The sequence below is a fragment of the Schistocerca americana genome, chromosome 8 (assembly GCF_021461395.2).
Source record: "Schistocerca americana isolate TAMUIC-IGC-003095 chromosome 8, iqSchAmer2.1, whole genome shotgun sequence".
Classification (NCBI taxonomy): domain Eukaryota; kingdom Metazoa; phylum Arthropoda; class Insecta; order Orthoptera; family Acrididae; genus Schistocerca; species Schistocerca americana.
This window is the reverse complement of record NC_060126.1, coordinates 144,697,845-144,716,253: the sequence shown is the minus strand read 5'-3', so window position 1 is coordinate 144,716,253 and position 18,409 is coordinate 144,697,845. Positions and strand designations below refer to the sequence as shown.

Sequence of the window (18,409 nt, the reverse complement as noted above, 5' to 3'; positions counted from 1 at the left end):
GTGGTCTGTAGGGGGAAAATGGCGCGAAAATGACTCAGCCTGCTCAGGGCTGCAGTATAGAGTAAGGAAGGAGTGCACTCTATTTATTTTGATACAAATTATTTAGGGATGGAGTATATTTATCACACTGACACAAAACACTCGCCCTGGTGTGCTTGGGGTCACAGTACATAGTCTGCAGACATGCAAACAACTCCTAATTTTTTGAAATAATTTCAGTACACATTTGCATATTGCTTCTAAATAATGGGTTAGGTTAGTGGTGTTTAACGTCCCGTCGACAACGAGGTCATTAGAGACGGAGCGCAAGCTCGGGTTAGGGAAGGATGGGGAAGGAAATCGGCCGTGTCCTTTCAAAGGAACCATCCCGGCATTTGCCTGAAACGATTTAGGGAACTCATGGAAAACCTAAATCAGGATGGCCGGAGACGGGATTGAACCGTCGTCCTCCCGAATGCGAGTCCAGTGTGCTAACCACTGCGCCACCTCGCTCGGTGCTTCTAAATAATGGTTGCCAGTGATGTGTAGACACGTTCAGCACTCGTAAACTGTCCAAATAACACATAGCACAGCCTACAGACCTGCTCGCAAAATAATGCAATCAACGCGCGCAAGCACCCTCCGCCACCCCCTGTCTCCCCGCGAAGTCACGCAGATATCAGCTGTCAAACCACGCACAACTGCCCTCAAGCATGAGGTAGCGACATCACGTTCACACTTCACACCTGAGAAATTCCTATCCAAATACGCGTTCAACAACTACACGTCGATGAAACGCGATCGGACGGGAGCGAAGGCATATTTACATTAGAAGGCGGTCTGCGCGCATGTGTGGTCGACGCAGCCATCAGCTGGCAAAGCACACACAGACGTCCGTTCAGGACTGCGCGCTCCGTCACAGCCCCGAGCCGCCGCCGCCGCCGCCAAATGCAGGTGAAAGTTGGCTCTATTTCCGAGTATACATCTACTGTTATACTGACTCCAACGCGCAGCCCCCATACTCGAGGCGCTTCTGGACAGCACGTGTCTTTATAGCTGATCACAGATGGCACAGGGCGCATTTTTCCTCTCGCGAAATTACACACCCGTTTAACCATACTTAACTACTCAGTGTGACTGACGCAACAACGCCAAGTGCATGCACATAGTTACAGTTGGACTAACAGCATTCCCAATGTTATTCTTACATCACATTGCTTTGTAAAAAATAACAGCCAAGTCAACCTCTCGGGAATTGTATACTGTTCCAGAAATAGTTAACACTCGCTTCCTTGATGCCTCAGCTTGTACTTAGGGACATTCATGCCCTAACAGAACCTGTTTACGAAAATAACATCGAATGCAGTCTTCCTCGCGGACCTAACGTGATAACCGTCTTGCTCTCAACATATGCAAATGTTCTCACCAATATGTAGAGGCTCCTACATCCCGGCACAAACGATCGAGCATTCTCATTCGTTCTTATAGAGTTTACCCAATGAATTACTGATGCCGCAGGTATCGAAGCTCCATCCACCATTTCTTTCTGGGGCTTTATGCGGTAATTTTGCACAGATCGCTAAACTTCATTGACAGTTAAACACACAAAATTGTCTGCAGATTATAAAATGGATACTAGACTCACAAGATTATTGGAAGCCAGGAAGATAATTACCAGTGTAACTACAATTAAATATTACGATTGATGATACAGTCTGACACCAATCAATGTACAGGTATTGTCTCCTCTTGGCGACAGTACTTCTGTATCTATAGAGCACATAATTTTCCACGTAAAAAATCTCTAGCAGTTATCGATGTGCTGAGTCTATACGTCCCTCACGGTAGGACATATACAGTCATCCTCTCTAGTCTTGACGTAGGATAAACCATAGTAACTTTACAATACAATATATATACAATTTACGCAAACACCGCAGGTATGTTTTATATCTGTACGCAACTAAACCTCGTAAAGCACCATACATATCGTCAAACATGGAAAGACTATTACTCATTTACACTGCTCTTCCACCCAGGTCAGGAGCTTGAAATTAGTCTGCAAATAAAGTCCCGACAATATGTCACTGTGTACCGTATCGGTCTAGTAAACATACAACTCATACCCTCCGCCATACAGAATCATCCCTCTTTACATCAGCGAACAGAAGTCACTCTCAGAACGCTTCTACAAATCGTCTCCCCCTTGGCACAAACATGTTACTGTCTCTGCTTCATTGCTCGCTCGCTTTCCTACACACATATCCAGACTCAAGTATTACAAGAACACCCATATTTTCGCCATAATATTATAGCACTTTTGCGGTACTTCTCGATATCAAGTACTAGACAACACCATACCGATCGCTAGCGCAATATAATTTCCAAGATATAGACTGGAAATCATTTCTCTACAAACCCCAAACTTTAGCGAGGTGCAGCATGCTGTAAACCAAATCACCCAAATAATTTACAAGCCAACTGCGATCTTTCCTATGTCTAGAGAACAGACAAACGTGTATTCCACACACAGCAATCGATCTCTCCTCAACTAAATAAACGTGTCAAATGTGCAGAAGCAGTCAACCGAACAATTTACACGGGAGGGGATAACGTTCCACTGCAAACACACCTCCATACATAATCCTGTCAAATTTCCACTTTATCACAAAAGCCGCCCAACACATACTAAGTTTTAGTTCACTATTCGATCGTCTAGAGGACTGCAAGGTTAACTCTGATACATTCCTGCACTCCAACAGGCCTCTGCATTCGGAAGGCTGCAGCAGTTAACGGGGAACGTGAATCAATACCACCACAGACTTAGCATACACAGATACATTCTAGAAAACCGGCCACATACACTCCTGGAAATTGAAATAAGAACACCGTGAATTCATTGTCCCAGGAAGGGGAAACTTTATTGACACATTCCTGGGGTCAGATACATCACATGATCACACTGACAGAACCACAGGCACATAGACACAGGCAACAGAGCATGCACAATGTCGGCACTAGTACAGTGTATATCCACCTTTCGCAGCAATGCAGGCTGCTATTCTCCCATGGAGACGATCGTAGAGATGCTGGATGTAGTCCTGTTGAACGGCTTGCCATGCCATTTCCACCTGGCGCCTCAGTTGGACCAGCGTTCGTGCTGGACGTGCAGACCGCGTGAGACGACGCTTCATCCAGTCCCAAACATGCTCAATGGGGGACAGATCCGGAGATCTTGCTGGCCAGGGTAGTTGACTTACACCTTCTAGAGCACGTTGGGTGGCACAGGATACATGCGGACGTGCATTGTCCTGTTGGAACAGCAAGTTCCCTTGCCGGTCTAGGAATGGTAGAACGATGGGTTCGATGACGGTTTGGATGTACCGTGCACTATTCAGTGTCCCCTCGACGATCACCAGTGGTGTACGGCCAGTGTAGGAAATCGCTCCCCACACCATGATGCCGGGTGTTGGCCCTGTGTGCCTCGGTCGTCTGCAGTCCTGATTGTGGCGCTCACCTGCACGGCGCCAAACACGCATACGACCATCATTGGCACCAAGGCAGAAGCGACTCTCATCGCTGAAGACGACACGTCTCCATTCGTCCCTCCATTCACGCCTGTCGCGACACCACTGGAGGCGGGCTGCACGATGTTGGGGCGTGAGCGAAAGACGGCCTAACGGTGTGCGGGACCGTAGCCCAGCTTCATGGAGACGGTTGCGAATGGTCCTAGCCGATACCCCAGGAGCAACAGTGTCCCTAATTTGCTGGGAAGTGGCGGTGCGGTCCCCTACGGCACTGCGTAGGATCCTACGGTCTTGGCGTGCATCCTTGCGTCGCTGCGGTCCGGTCCCAGGTCGACGGGCACGTGCACCTTCCGCCGACCACTGGCGACAACATCGATGTACTGTGGAGACCTCACGCCCCACGTGTTGAGCAATTCGGCGGTACGTCCACTCGGCCTCCCGCATGCCCACTATATGCCCTCGCTCAAAGTCCGTCAACTGCACATATGGTTCACGTCCACGCTTTCGCGGCATGCTACCAGTGTTAAAGACTGCGATGGAGCTCCGTATGCCACGGCAAACTGGCTGACACTGACGGCGGCGGTGCACAAATGCTGCGCAGCTAGCGCCATTCGACGGCCAACACCGCGGTTCCTGGTGTGTCCGCTGTGCCGTGCGTGTGATCATTGCTTGTACAGCCCTCTCGCAGTGTCCGGAGCAAGTATGGTGGGTCTGACACACCGGTGTCAATGTGTTCTTTTTTCCATTTCCAGGAGTGTGTATCTTTTATCATTATACTTACAATTAAATGTTATGATCGTGGTCTCAATTGAACGGCATTCGGCAATGAGTGAAGTATCGGAAGGCTGTGGCTCTGGAAATCGAAATATCTGTACCTTCCATACTACTGGACGTACTCTTCCCTTTGCTATCACAGTACTCTAAGTCAAATCCATATCCACCTTACGACTGGACATAGTCTTTTCCTTTACACAAACACACATACTTTATAAACCTGATGCTTAAATAAAAACATATCACGCACCCAGTACTAATATTAAGTATAATATTTAGTGGCTCTAATGGCTGGCTCCGAGCACTATGGGACTTAACATCTATGGCCATCAGTCTAATATTTAGTGAATAACTGTTTGCCTACAATACGAAATAATACTGACCAAAAATTAACGATGGGTGTGCATGTCTCTTATGTTCTTCTTGTGAGTCCTACTACCATGTCATAGACGTAATCGACCAGATGTTAAAGAAAAAAAACCCGATCCCAACAACTACTGCATGTTACTGTCACAAGCGGTCTTGGTTCTACAGGTGCACACAAGTACCCATGTTAAATGCTATACCCGCTTTACCAATTGAGGTACGACATTACCTCTGAATGAGGTGGTGTTTTCCGTAAAAATGTCTTGACGGTGAACGTACGAATATGTATTATCAGCTAACAATGCAACCTCGTGCTAAAATCAATGAACTTTGAAAGTGATCCAGCGAAGGAACGTGTTATGTAAGAGGTATTTGTGACTCCCTCAAACGTATAATTGTGTACTACTTGCATCGCATTCTGTCTCAAGACCATATCAGATGTTCCACGATATATCCGCTGAGTTACAGGCGATGACTGATTGAGAGGGAGCAAAAGCAGTAGTAGTAAATGATGTGCCGATTGAGGTCCTAAGGAGAAAAATGTACACTAGCTTCTCAGATTTCTAGTGTTAAGCTATATGTTAGAAATTATGTCCATCATTGAAATCAGGTCTTTCCATTCAAGCACATACTTGCATAGGCTCACACCCACAAGTGAATCATATTTCAGGCACTCTCATATCTCTAAACGAGTCACTATCCTCTAACCTGTCTGCTACAGTAAAATTACAACCTGGTTTTAGTCACACCCTACACATCTTGCAGTCGCACCCATTTGTACAGATTTCCACAAGTGTTCGTTTCAATTTAAGTCGGAACTGAGCAGAAATCTGAGAAAGACATAACCCCAACCTTCTGTAACCCGTGTAGAAAGAGAACGACCTGAGTTACTGCAACAGGATCGTGTTTTGAGCATTCGGTGGAAATGCACGCAATGTGGTACATCCCCAAACTAGATACAAGTACTACAGATCCGTGTCCATTCAAATCAATCACCCCAACCTACTATCATTGTTATTCTCTATCCCTCAACACAGAAAAATTACCCACTATAAAAGCTCATACGATTCACAAGTCTCCTAGGCATCTACATGGGCGCAATGACGCATAGATGCAGCGGAACTCCAGTGCAGAGAAACATATTTCACAATACTTCCCTAGAATAGCACAGAGTGCAGCCATCCAAGCAGTCCTAACGGTAACTACGTAGGCTTTCCCGGCGTAATAAGTCTTGAAAGTCTTTTCGGGTTTGCTGCCGGATCCTAAAATCAACTTGACTCGATATTTCGGCGATCCAACTGTTCGCCATCTTCAGGGAATGCTGCTTCTGCTGATGAGTTCCGCTGAGAACTGACGCAAGATTTTTTTTTTTTTTTTTTTTTCCTTTATTGTAATTTTCAGCACCTCATACAAGGCGGGCTGGCAGCAGCTTAATACGCCGCTCTTCAGCCGTACGGGGTACAATAATATGAGATAGGTGACACAGAAAATACAAAAAATGGCGGGCAAAGAAAGTAGTTACAAAAAAACAAAAAAACAAGAAGCCGTTCACGTTGGACGAAAAAACACTAACACTTGTTGACACGGCGCACAAAACACGGAGAGCTGCGACGGCACATGTGAACAGTGGAGTTGTAACTGCACGAAACACAAAACGAAGCACACACACTAGACACTGACGGCCATGATCTCCGGCGCGCGAATGTTCACCATGCGTGTGCGAGTCCGGGGACCTGCCAAGAGAGGAGGAGGAGGAAGGGGAGTGGGAGAGGGAGAGGAGAGAGCGGAGATGCCACGGGCAGGGGAGAAAGGGGGGAGGGAGGAAGGGGGAGGGGAAGCCCGGGGGGGAAGAGTGGTGGAGGGAGGGGACGGGGGAAAAGGAAAGAGAAGGGGAGGGAAGGGAAGAGAAGGGAGGGAGGGAGGGTGCCTAAAGGAAAGGACACCGGAAGTGGGTGGTGGGGCAGGGTCAAAGTTGATAGGAGGGGTAGATGGAGGGGAGGAGGACATCATCAGGGAGGGGGAGCTGGCGGAAGCCACCTTGGGAGAGAGTAAGGAGGGTGGAGAGATGGAGACCGGGCGGGACGTGGGAATACAGGCGCGGCAGCGGGCGGGGATGGGAGAGGATTGGGGAGACGAGCGGGTGAGGAGGATCGAGTTTACGGGAGGTGAACAGGATCCGTATCCTTTCAAGGAAAAGGAGGAGGTGGGGGAAGGGGATGAGATCATACAGGATCCGCGTGGGGGAGGGGAGACGGATGCGATAGGCGAGGCGGAGAGCATGGCGTTCAAGGATTTGGAGGGATTTATAAAAGGTAGGGGGGGCGGAGATCCAGGCTGGATGGGCATAACAAAGGATAGGGCGGATGAGGGATTTATAGGTGTGGAGGATTGTGTAAGGGTCCAGACCCCACGTACGGCCGGAAAGGAGCTTGAGGAGACGGAGTCGGGAACGTGTCTTGGCTTGGATTGTATGGAGATGGGGAGTCCAGGAGAGGCGACGGTCGAGGGTGACGCCAAGGTACTTAAGGGTGGGAGTGAGGGCGATGGGACGGCCATAGACGGTGAGATAGAAATCAAGGAGGCGGAAGGAAGGGGTGGTTTTGCCTACAATGATCGCCTGGGTTTTCGAAGGATTGACCTTGAGCGACCACTGGCTACACCAAGCGGTGAATCGGTCGAGATGGGATTGGAGAAGGCGTTGGGAGCGTTGCAGGGTGGGGGCAAGGGCGAGGAAGGCGGTGTCATCGGCAAACTGGAGGAGGTGGACGGGGGGCGACGGCGGCGGCATGTCCGCCGTGTACAAAAGGTACAGAAGGGGGGAGAGGACGGAGCCTTGGGGCACACCGGCGGAGGGGAAAAAGGTGTAGGAATCTGTGTTATGGATGGTGACATAGGAAGGACGGCGGGAGAGAAAGGAACCGATCAGACGGACGTAGTTAACGGGAAGGGCAAAGGTTTGGAGCTTGAAGAGGAGACCGGAATGCCAGACGCGGTCATAAGCGCGTTCGAGGTCAAGGGAGAGGAAGATTGCGGAGCGACGGGAATTTAGCTGTTCGGAAAGGAGATGAGTGAGGTGAAGGAGAAGATCGTCGGAAGAGAAGGATGGCCGAAAGCCACACTGGGTGACGGGAAGGAGGCGGTGCTGGCAGAGATGCTGGTGGATGCGGCGGGTGAGGATAGATTCCAGGACCTTGCTGAAGACCGAGGTAAGGCTGATGGGACGGTAGGAGGAGACGGCGGACGGCGGTTTGCCAGGTTTAAGGAACATGAGGATATGGGAGGTTTTCCACAGGTCGGGGTAGTAACCGGTGGACAGGACTACATTGTAGAGCCTGGCCAGGGTGGAGAGGAAAGAGACAGGAGCTTCACGAAGGTGACGGTAGGTGGCACGATCGTGACCAGGAGCGGTGTTGCGTTTTGTGCGGAGTGTATCAATGAGATCCTGTGTAGTGATAGGGGCATTGAGTTCCGTGTGTGTAATGTTGTCCAAGTACTGGAAACCAGGAGCGAGGGGAGGGGAAGAGGTGTCCGTTCGATCGCGGATATCTGGGAAGAGGGAGTAATCGAACTGGGGATCATCGGGGATGGAAAATACATCGGAGAGGTAGGAGGCAAAGTGATTGGCCTTACTAAGGGAGTCAGGGAAAGGGTGATCATCATGGAGAAGAGGATAATAGGGGGAGGGTTTAGTTCCGGTAAGGCGACGGAAGGCCGACCAGAACTTGGACGAGTTGATTGGTAGGGTTGCATTTAAACGGGTGCATGTCTGTCGCCAGTCCCGGCGTTTCTTAGCCGCGAGCAAATTACGAACGTGTCGCTGGAGTTGCCGGTGGCGTCGTAGTGTGTCCGGGTCACGCGTGCGGAGGAAGGCACGGTAGAGACGACGGGATTCACGGAGGAGGAGAACGGCCTGTGGGGGTAAGGTAGGACGGTGGGGGTGGATGGCGACAGTAGGAACGTGGGCCTCCACGGCCTCAGACAAGGTCTGCTGGAGAAAGGAGGCGGCATGGGTGACATCGTCAGGGTGGTGGTAGGTGAGAGGGTGGCTATCAACCTGGGTGGAAAGGGTATCCCGGTAGGCATTCCAGTCGGCTCGGGAATAGTCGTGGACATACTTAGGGGGGGAGGGTCAGTACGAGGGTCGGGGCGAGGGCGACGACCGTCTGAAACGGTGAGGAGGACAGGGAGATGGTCGCTACCAATAGGCTCCAGGACATCCACCGTTATGCGGCCAAGGAGGTTGGGGGAGGAGAGGATAACATCAGGAGTGGAGTTGGATTCAGGACGGGTATGCCGGGGGATGGGGACGAGGTCACCTTGAAGGGTGGAGAGGAACCGATGCCATCGCCGTAACTGGGCAGCGGAACGACTATGGATGTTGAGGTCGGCGGCGATCACGTAGGAGGAAAAGGTACGATCGACGTGGGAGAGGAAGTCGAAGGGAATAGGAGCGTTGGGGCGGACATAGATGGTGGCGCAGGTAACGGTAAGGCCGGGGAAGAAGAGACTAAGGATCAAGTGTTCGGTGGGGTCGGGAAGGAGAGGTTGGAGCCGAACGGGGATCTGGCGGTGGTGACCAATGGCAACTCCGCCACGCGCAATCGGGAGGGGATTATCAGAGCGGTGGAGGAGGTAGGGCGAAGTGTGAATGGTGTGGTGGGGTTGGAGGAAGGTTTCATTAAGGAGGAAGGCATCCACGCGGTGGGTGGCAAGGGTGTGCAGGAAGAGGTTCCTGTTGGCGGGTAGGGAGCGGATGTTGTTGAAAAGGATACGTTGCTGTCGCGCCATGATAGGGATTTAGACGAGGGTGTCGAGGCGGGAGAAGGTGAAATGGGCCTGGTTGTTGGAGTAGGTGGCGTACATCTTGAGTTGGAATATGGAACGGGCGGCGAGGGAGAGACGCAAGATTGCAATTCGACGTCCTATATAGGCCACCGTTCAGTACACGGCGCATGCGCCGCCCATCACGGTTTCTGACTTCCAAAACAGGGAGGTGGCGCCGCCCTTAGTGAAACACTGCTGGCAACGATATATCGCAATCAAGGCCGCACCGAAGAACGTTCTGTTTTAATGCGAGATAATACAGGATTCCACGTTTTACTAAGAGGAAACCCATTGTCCCTGTTGATTAAATTATCAGCCAACCTAATTTCGATCGCCTCTTTATACACGCTATTCCAAAAACCGGAAATGTTGGCAATTACAACAGTTTCCTCAAATTTCATTTTGTGTCTCTCATTCAGACAGTGTTCTGCTACAGCCGATTTTTTTTCCGGCTGTTGTAGCCTCGTGTGACGGCGATGTTCCACACACCTGTCATTCACTGTGCGAATAGAACGACCAACGTAAGCTTTCCCACATTGACACGGGATTTTGTACACCCCGGGTTTTCTAAGTCCCAAATCATCCTTCACAGAGCCGAGCAGAGCCCTAATCTTAGAGGGTGGACGGAACACACTCTTAATGTTAAAACTCCTTAAAATTCGTCCAATCTTAAACGATAAGCCTCCAGCATAAGGTCGTTGTATTCGCACAGTGAATGACAGGTGTGTGGAACATCGCCGTCACACGAGGCTACAACAGCCGGAAAAAAAATCGGCCGTAGCAGAACACTGTCTGAATGAGAGACACAAAATGAAATTTGAGGAAACTGTTGTAATTGCCAACATTTCCAGGTTTTGGAATAGCGTGTATAAAGAGGCGATCGAAATTAGGTTGGCTGATAATTTAATCAACAGGGACAATGGGTTTCCTCTTAGTAAAACGTGGAATCCTGTATTATCTCGCATTAAAACAGAACGTTCTTCGGTGCGGCCTTGATTGCGATATATCGTTGCCAGCAGTGTTTCACTAAGGGCGGCGCCACCTCCCTGTTTTGGAAGGCAAAAACCGTGTACTGAACGGTGGCCTATATAGGACGTCGAATTGCAATCTTGCGTCAGTTCTCAGCGGGACTCATCAGCAGAAGCAGCATTCCCTGAAAATGGCGAACAGTTGGATCGCCGAAATATCGAGTCAAGTTGATTTTAGGATCCGGCAGCAAACCCGAAAAGACTTTCAGTCCTAACGGTGTTCCCAATTCCTCACATCAAACTGCTACTGCTACTGCAGATGCTTATGTGGCCACGATCCTATTAAATATATACAGGCACTGCAGAGACCACTTTAAAGTCTAAGAGAGAGCTGTTATGTGTTTGGAACATCAAATACTACAGAAAATATCTTCATTGCATTAATTTTTATTGCATTAATAAGAATGCCACAGAACATTCTAGAAAAGCAAATGTCATTAAGTTTTTTGACATTGCGGTACTCAGACCAGCAACCTTAGACTTTGTAACTACACACTTGTAGCCACACCACAGTGAACTTCTGAAACATATAATTTGTCCTTTATTGAAATTTATTCCTGAATTTCAGCTTAACTGTAATAGGTACAATTTGCTACGTAAATCGAAATGGAATTTTTATGCCGGACCGGACTCGGAACTTGGATTTCCTAATTATGGCGAGCGGTTGCTTTACCACTATCTGAGCATCCTCCCTGGACAGACCCAAACTTGAATATGCCATACACCTATCTATTTCCTCTCATAGATTTCAATATTTTGAACAGTAGTTTGACATCAAATATATGTAAATTGAAGAAGGGCCTGCGAGAAAATGAGAACAACAGTTGATGAATTCATGTTGTTTTTATTCTAAAACTTTATTGGGAATCACGAGTTGTGTTGGAATCGGTAAATGAATTAATAACCTACGAGAAGAAATAGACAGGTGAATGGCATATGGAAGTCTGGGTCGGTCCAGGGAGCATGCTCAGATATCCTAAGTGCTAATGTGACCACTTGCAATAGAAATCTGGGTCCGAGTTCCAGTCCGCACAAATTCTCATACCTCGCTGTTGGTAGTACCTCTATACTTAATACGGGTTAGTTGAATTTCAGAAATAAATTTCAATATATAAAACTGTAGTTCATCGTCAAATATAAACATGTCCTTTATGTTATATCTCCTACTTTAACTGTCAATATAACATTACCTGACAGTTAATTATATCAAGAATGACGTGTTTTTAATTAATCTTCGATGTCCCGTTGTCTTCAAATGGCGTATTTTCATAACACACAAGTTATAATACGAAATCAGCAAATTCAAAAAATTCTTTAACCAGCAATATGACTTTTTTGTCATTCTGTCGTGACAGATTGTACCAATACCATAGCACTATTAAGGGATCCTCAATGTGCCAGTGTTTTTCAACAGCATATATTAATAGGACATAAATTACAAAATAAAGCCCGGGAATAGAACTGCAATATGGCGCGTCCCAGGTTATTACCAAAGTCGATAGATAGCTCTTGCCATCTTCTATACAGTGCAGACGTCAAAATGACGTCACTTCCGCTTCAGGTGTTGTGAACTGTTATCCTGTTGCGTGCTAAGATTATTTCGTACAATGACCGTCATTTTGGACAGGGACTGTGAGTGAAATTGAGTACAAAAAATGCAAAAGGATGTAAGTGCCAAAAATTTAAAAAATGACTTATAGTCAAAAGGGTTGTATAAGCCAAGCGTAATGAAACGAGGAAGGTGGCAAGTACCAGAAAAATTCCCACTAGTTTCAAGAGCAGTTCGAAGATAGCAGCACTGTGCAAGCGCAGCGGGGCTGAGATGGGAAGGGATGTAAGTGCCACCGCCATGATGTTTGTGCCTCAGCTACACAGTTGATACTTCACTCATCGCCGAATGCCGTTCAATTGAGACCACGATCATAACATTTAATTGTAAGTATAATGATAAAAGATATATGTGGCCGGTTTTCTAGAATGTATCTGTGTATGCTAAGTCTGTGGTGGTATTGATTCACGTTCCCCGTTAACTGCTGCAGCCTTCCGAATGCAGAGGCCTGTTGGAGTGCAGGAATGTATCAGAGTTAACCTTGCAGTCCTCTAGACGATCGAATAGTGAACTAAAACTTAGTATGTGTTGGGCGGCTTTTGTGATAAAGTGGAAATTTGACACGATTATGTATGGAGGTGTTTGCAGTGGAACGTCATCCCCTCCCGTGTAAATTGTTCGGTTGACTGCTTCTGCACATTTGACGCCTTTATTTAGTTGAGGAGAGATCGATTGCTGTGTGTGGAATACACGTTTGTCTGTTCTCTAGACATGGGAAAGATCGTAGTTGGCTTGTAAATTATTTGGGTGATTTGGTTTACAGCATGCTGCACCTCGCTAAAGTTTGGGGTTTGTAGAGAAATAATTTCCAGTCTATATCTTGGGAATTATATTGCGCTAGCGATCGGTATGGTGCTGTCTAGTGCTTGATATCGAGAAGTACCGCAAAAATGCTATAATATTATGGTGACAGTACGTTGACATGGCAGTCACTGAGAAAAAACGCAAAACTGCGAAAGGGATAACACCTGAAGATCTTGAAGCATCAGTTGCAAGTGCAAAATTGACAACAGCTTTTAGTGTAATATCTATGAATACTGATGACTTCATAGATTTTAAAGGCCTTGCTAAAGACTACATAAATACAAAAGATCTGGCTATAAGCAAAATTTCCCACTTCCGCATTTCCCACAAGAATCCTAGCACATTGAAAGTGGCATCAGTTTTGGGTCTTGAAGGTGATGTTATGGTAACTTGGAAAAAAATTAATGTTTTAAAGAACGGTGCTACTCCTGACAACCTACCGGATATTCATGACTTGCCAAAAATACACTTTAAATCCAAAATCTCACAAGAAAAGAAGAATGATCCTTTGCGAATGATAGATTATATAGAGAAAGAAGAAGACAAGGACTTCTACAGAGCCCTGTTGGAGAACGAAGATGAAGAGGCGTGCATCATGGAGGTGTAGGAACAAGATGAGGAATGGGACTGCTTGGAGGAAAGAAGTACAGTACTGTACTGTAAGTTTATTTCGATTAGTAAATACAGATAACTTTGCATTTGATTTCTCGTATATATACGTGATTTTAAAATAAAATTGATTTAGTCAAAAACGATCAACTGTATCAGAACGAATTTCGAAAGTGAATAAAAAGTCAAAATATTATGAATATAGCTGAGACACCGAAAATAAATTTAGACATCTGATTCAGTTTTTGGTTTTTAGGTGGCTTATACTGAAGACAAACTTTGCTGAAAAAAAAATACAAACTTTTATTTTGTACCTTTTTATATTAGCCTAGCATTGAAAGAGTAAAATTATATGTAAAGTTATTAAATGTTCTCAAAACTACAATTGACTTACCATCTTTTTTTAACATAAACCCTTGACTTACACGCTTTTCACAAACGTAGTAAGACACTTACAGCGTTTTCCAGAAAACGAAAGGATGGCACTTACTTCGTATTCCGTATAAGTTTTGTTCCCTTTATACATATTCATAAAAAAACTGTTTTCATGTTTTGTAGAGGTATTTTTGTGGTGTCACCGCCAGACACCACACTTGCTAGGTGGTAGCTTAAATCGGCCGCGGTCCATTTAGTACATGTCGGACCCGCGTGTCGCCACTGTGTGATCGCAGACCTAGCGCCACCACAAGGCAGGTCTCGTGATACGATAGAGCACTCGCCCCAGTTGTACGACGACATTGCTAGCGACCATACGGACGAAGCCTTCCTCTCTTTGCCGAGAGACAGTTAGAATAGCCTTCTGCTAAGTCCATGGCCACGACCTAGCAAGGCGCCATTAGCCTTACCTACTTTGAGAGTTATAGTATAAATGTCTCAAGAAGAACGCTGTATTCATCAAAGAATAAAAGTTAAGTATAAAGCAGCTACGTACTTTTCTTGCTACCATTCAATAGTTATCCTGTTCCAGACTTGACGCTAGTCGGCGTGTGTGTACGCGTGCCTTTCTTTCGGCTCCCTTCCCAGTGTGGCGTAGCAAACTTGTTACGCCACAACAATTTTGATATACACATATTTTTTTCATAAAATTAATGTAATCATCCAATATTTATGACACATTTATTTGAATATTGAAAATTTTAGTTTGTGGCACTTACGTCCTATTTCATTTTTGTTCACAGTTGTTAAGTTCAACCTCACCCAAGAAGATAAAAAGATGTCACAGGCCTCGTGGATGCTAGAAGAATCGACCTTAGCAGAAAACCGAACAGAAAAGAGTTATTCTGTCGACCTTGTATTAGGAATGCGGAAGAAGCGTGACTGAAGGAATCAATTAGTTTTGTCGTTATGGGGAAGGGAGACACTGTGAAGCCAACCGCCGTATAATCGCCAACGGTTTTCGTGAAATGAAATGGCTGGGTCTATACCCATGGTGTATTTGAAGAACCAGCGTCCTTGAAGACGCTCTGTCTTATGAGGTGTTCCTTGATGGTGCGGATTCAGGGTTATATACAGTATTGGCTAGGGGTCGGTTTTCCGCTGGGTAGATGATGTTAGTGGAGGTGGCGGCGATGATGATGTAAGTGTATGTTTGCGCATGAATTTATATGACTAACGCCTGAATTGGCGATGGATGGTAGTGATTGGTGCTCTCTGGCCAGCGTTTTCATCCCTTCCCAGAGAGTTGATGAGTTGGTGTGGTGATGCGTTGGATGATTCGTAGAATTTTAATGATTTTTGTTTTATGAGATGATAGAGTGAGGGCTGTCCTAACATTGCTCTGATCTCCTCATTGCTCGAGAACTACGGAGCGTCTGTAACTATACGGAAGGCTTTGTTTTGGATGATTTCCAACTGTTTGAGGTTGGTGTCTGCTGCCATACTCCACGCTTCTGAACCGTAGAGCATGGCTGGCAGGATGATCGTTTTCCAAATTTTGAGTTTGGCAGGTACTGTGAGTCCCCTGGAGGAGTGAGGAGTGGATATAACAAAGAGCCGGGTGGAGCCCTTGTTTCTGGCCTCTTTGATGTGATGGGTAAATGTCAGATTCTTATCCAGTTTTAGCCCTAGGTAGGTAACTACTTCTTTCCAGGGTAGTACCTGGTCGTTGTGCGTGATGTTCACTATGGGGCGCGTGATTTTGTGGCTGAATAAGATAGTCTGGCATTTGTCTGCGTTGATCTTTATTTTCCATAGATTGCACCACTTTGTCACTTTGTCTAGGTGTCGTTGTAGGCGGTAGGCTAGATAGTTGATGTTTCTGCCACTGTGGTATAATGAAGTGTCATCTGCATATAGGGCAATGTTGCCGCCCGGCTCCTTCGGCAGATCGTTTGTGTATAGGAGATATAGGAGGGGGCCAAGCACAGATCCCTGTGGGACACCCGCTTCTATTTGTTTTAGCTCGCTGTTTGCTCGATCTACTGTAGAGTAGAATTTCCTTTCCACCAGGAACGAGTGGACTATTTTAAGCAGGTGAAGTGGGCAGTTCATCTTCGACAGTTTGTATAGCAGACCGCCATGCCAAACCCGGTCGAACGCTTTTTCAATGTCCAGGAAAATGGCAGCTGTGCTATTGCCCTGGCTCTTCTCTGTGCAGATGTGCTCCACCAGACGAATGGCTTGTTGTGTTGTGCTACGCCCAGCACGAAATCCAAATTGTTCGGGGATAAGGATGTTGTTGGCAGATAGGAATTGTAGTAGGGAGTTTTGGATGAGGATTTCAAGTAACTTACACAGGTGGTTGAGCAGGGAGATTGGTCGATAGTTTTGAGGCAATAGGTGATCTTTATTTGGTTTCGGGATTGAAATTACTTTAGCAACCTTCCAGGTTGAAGGGAATACTGTGCTGTAAGACAATTATTTAGGATGGCAGTGAGATGGGAGATTGCAGGTTGGGGGAGGGCCTTAAGGAGGGGTGGATATCACTTTTATACCGGCAGTATAGAGCCGAGAAGTCGTATCACCGTCTCCATGAAAAATGAGCCTCTAGTTAAAGGGTTATTCTAGTTAAGAGATACACAGACGAGAAATAATAACCAGGTAACAGTGTTTCTACTACGATTTGCGAAAATGCCATACGCACTTGATGGCATTCCCACAATATCCGCTCGGCGCCCGGCGCAATGGAGTACATGCAGTATGAAGATAAGGCATCCGCGTATGACAGAACAGTTGGCCAATTGTGACTTCTCCCACGCTCGTCTGAAATACATTCGTTTTTCTCATCTCGTTCATATGAAATCCTTTAAGAATATACGCAGTTTTTACCAGGCTTTCTGTGTATCCAAATTATTTTCCTTGGCCAACTCGAAGAATAGATTTTTGTTGCTATCTTTTTACTTATCTTGCAGCACTGGAACCACTCGAGGGTGAAAATGTTGCTGTTGAAACCTGCAAGTACGATCGAACTGTTCAATTCCCACGATCCAGAACATGACTGTAGGTAACATTTTGATTAATATGAACAGTTGTTCAGGAACTGTCGTGTGGCATTATTCTGGCGACCATTTATCATTCATTAATGTCAATGAGCTAAGCAGGTTCAGTCGTTGGAAGTATTTAATGAGCTTTGAGCTATGAATTAATCTTAGTTGAGACTGCTATGAGGATACCACCGCAAGTTACTAAGCTCTTGCTGCAACATTCCGTTTTTGCAATTTGCGTCTTTATATCCTCTTTTTGTGGACTATTTTACAAGACTTATCTTTTAATATGCAACATTCCGTTTTTACAATTTGCTTCTTTATATCCTCTTTTTGTGGACTATTTTACAAGACTTATCTTTTAATATCTTTTCACGAAATAAAAATTTTGTACCCCTGGTGGGACTCGAACCCACAATCCCCGGTTTAGGAGACCGATGCCTTATCCATTAGGCCACAGGGGCTCGGCGAATACAGTTGCGCACAGTGCTAGGTCGTTGTGATAACTCTTTCAGTTTCACTATTAACGACTTTAGCCGTATTTCTGGAACGATTTCCTGTATTTCGACACATATTGCTGTAAAATGATCAGAACGTGCCATTCGAACAATTGTGAAACCGTAAACAGACGTTAAAGCTGTTGATAATACTGTAGCGCTTTCATTGGCCGCACAACCGCACTGGTAAGCGCTTTTAATATCTCACTGCCTCGTTCTGTGTGGCAGAAGTATTCACAGGTAACTACACATATACACACATTAACTTTCTTATCTTGTGATGGTTCAGATTTCATAATCAAAACTATCTGCAATGAGTTTTTAAGTAAGTTCAACTTTAAACGATATAGTCTATTGGCGAAACTAAAGCTTTCTCACTCGGCCTTAAGCTACACAAAATGACTGATGAAAGACAGAATATCATCGAAACATTGCTTTTAAATGATACTGTTGCGCCACAATGTTATTGCAGCGAATAATAAGCTTAACAGTTTTCTTCGGCAGAGTCATTACCAGCGTACATGTAATTATCGCAGTAATGCTGTCACTACTTTCAAGTAATTTCAAGTCCATGAAACGAGTAGTTTTGTGTAAATTCATAGATTTCTACTAGAGATATGTGATGAATCGTACTCATTACTCATATGAAAAGCAATACAGCATGTATCAGAAATACTTCCTCAAACTCTGGGGAGCGAATTTCTCACATAAAGAGAAGATACAAGTTTGTAGAATCATATGCCCAAAAGCCTTCGTTTTTAAATCATTAATGACAGACTGCTTTATATAGCTCTCAACTTTAAAACATTTAACGAATGTTCGAATGTCCTGAATGTGCTTCTACACCTACAGCTACATATGTGTTCTACAGAACAACACATTCGTCGAATCAAGGACTGTAGCACCTGTACGGTGAATTATGTCGCTGGCTTGTAAGAAACCTTGAAGCATCTCTGCATGAGGAATGTCT

At 45.9% G+C, this 18,409-nt stretch overlaps 1 non-coding gene across 1 annotated transcript; it reads right to left on the bottom strand.

Moving 5' to 3' along the window:
• Window positions 1-17,333: 17,333 nt before the first annotated feature.
• Window positions 17,334-17,406, bottom strand: Trnar-ccu. Its single transcript has one exon. It is a non-coding gene; the product is annotated as a tRNA-Arg (tRNA).
• Between the last annotated feature and the right edge of the window lie 1,003 nt (window positions 17,407-18,409).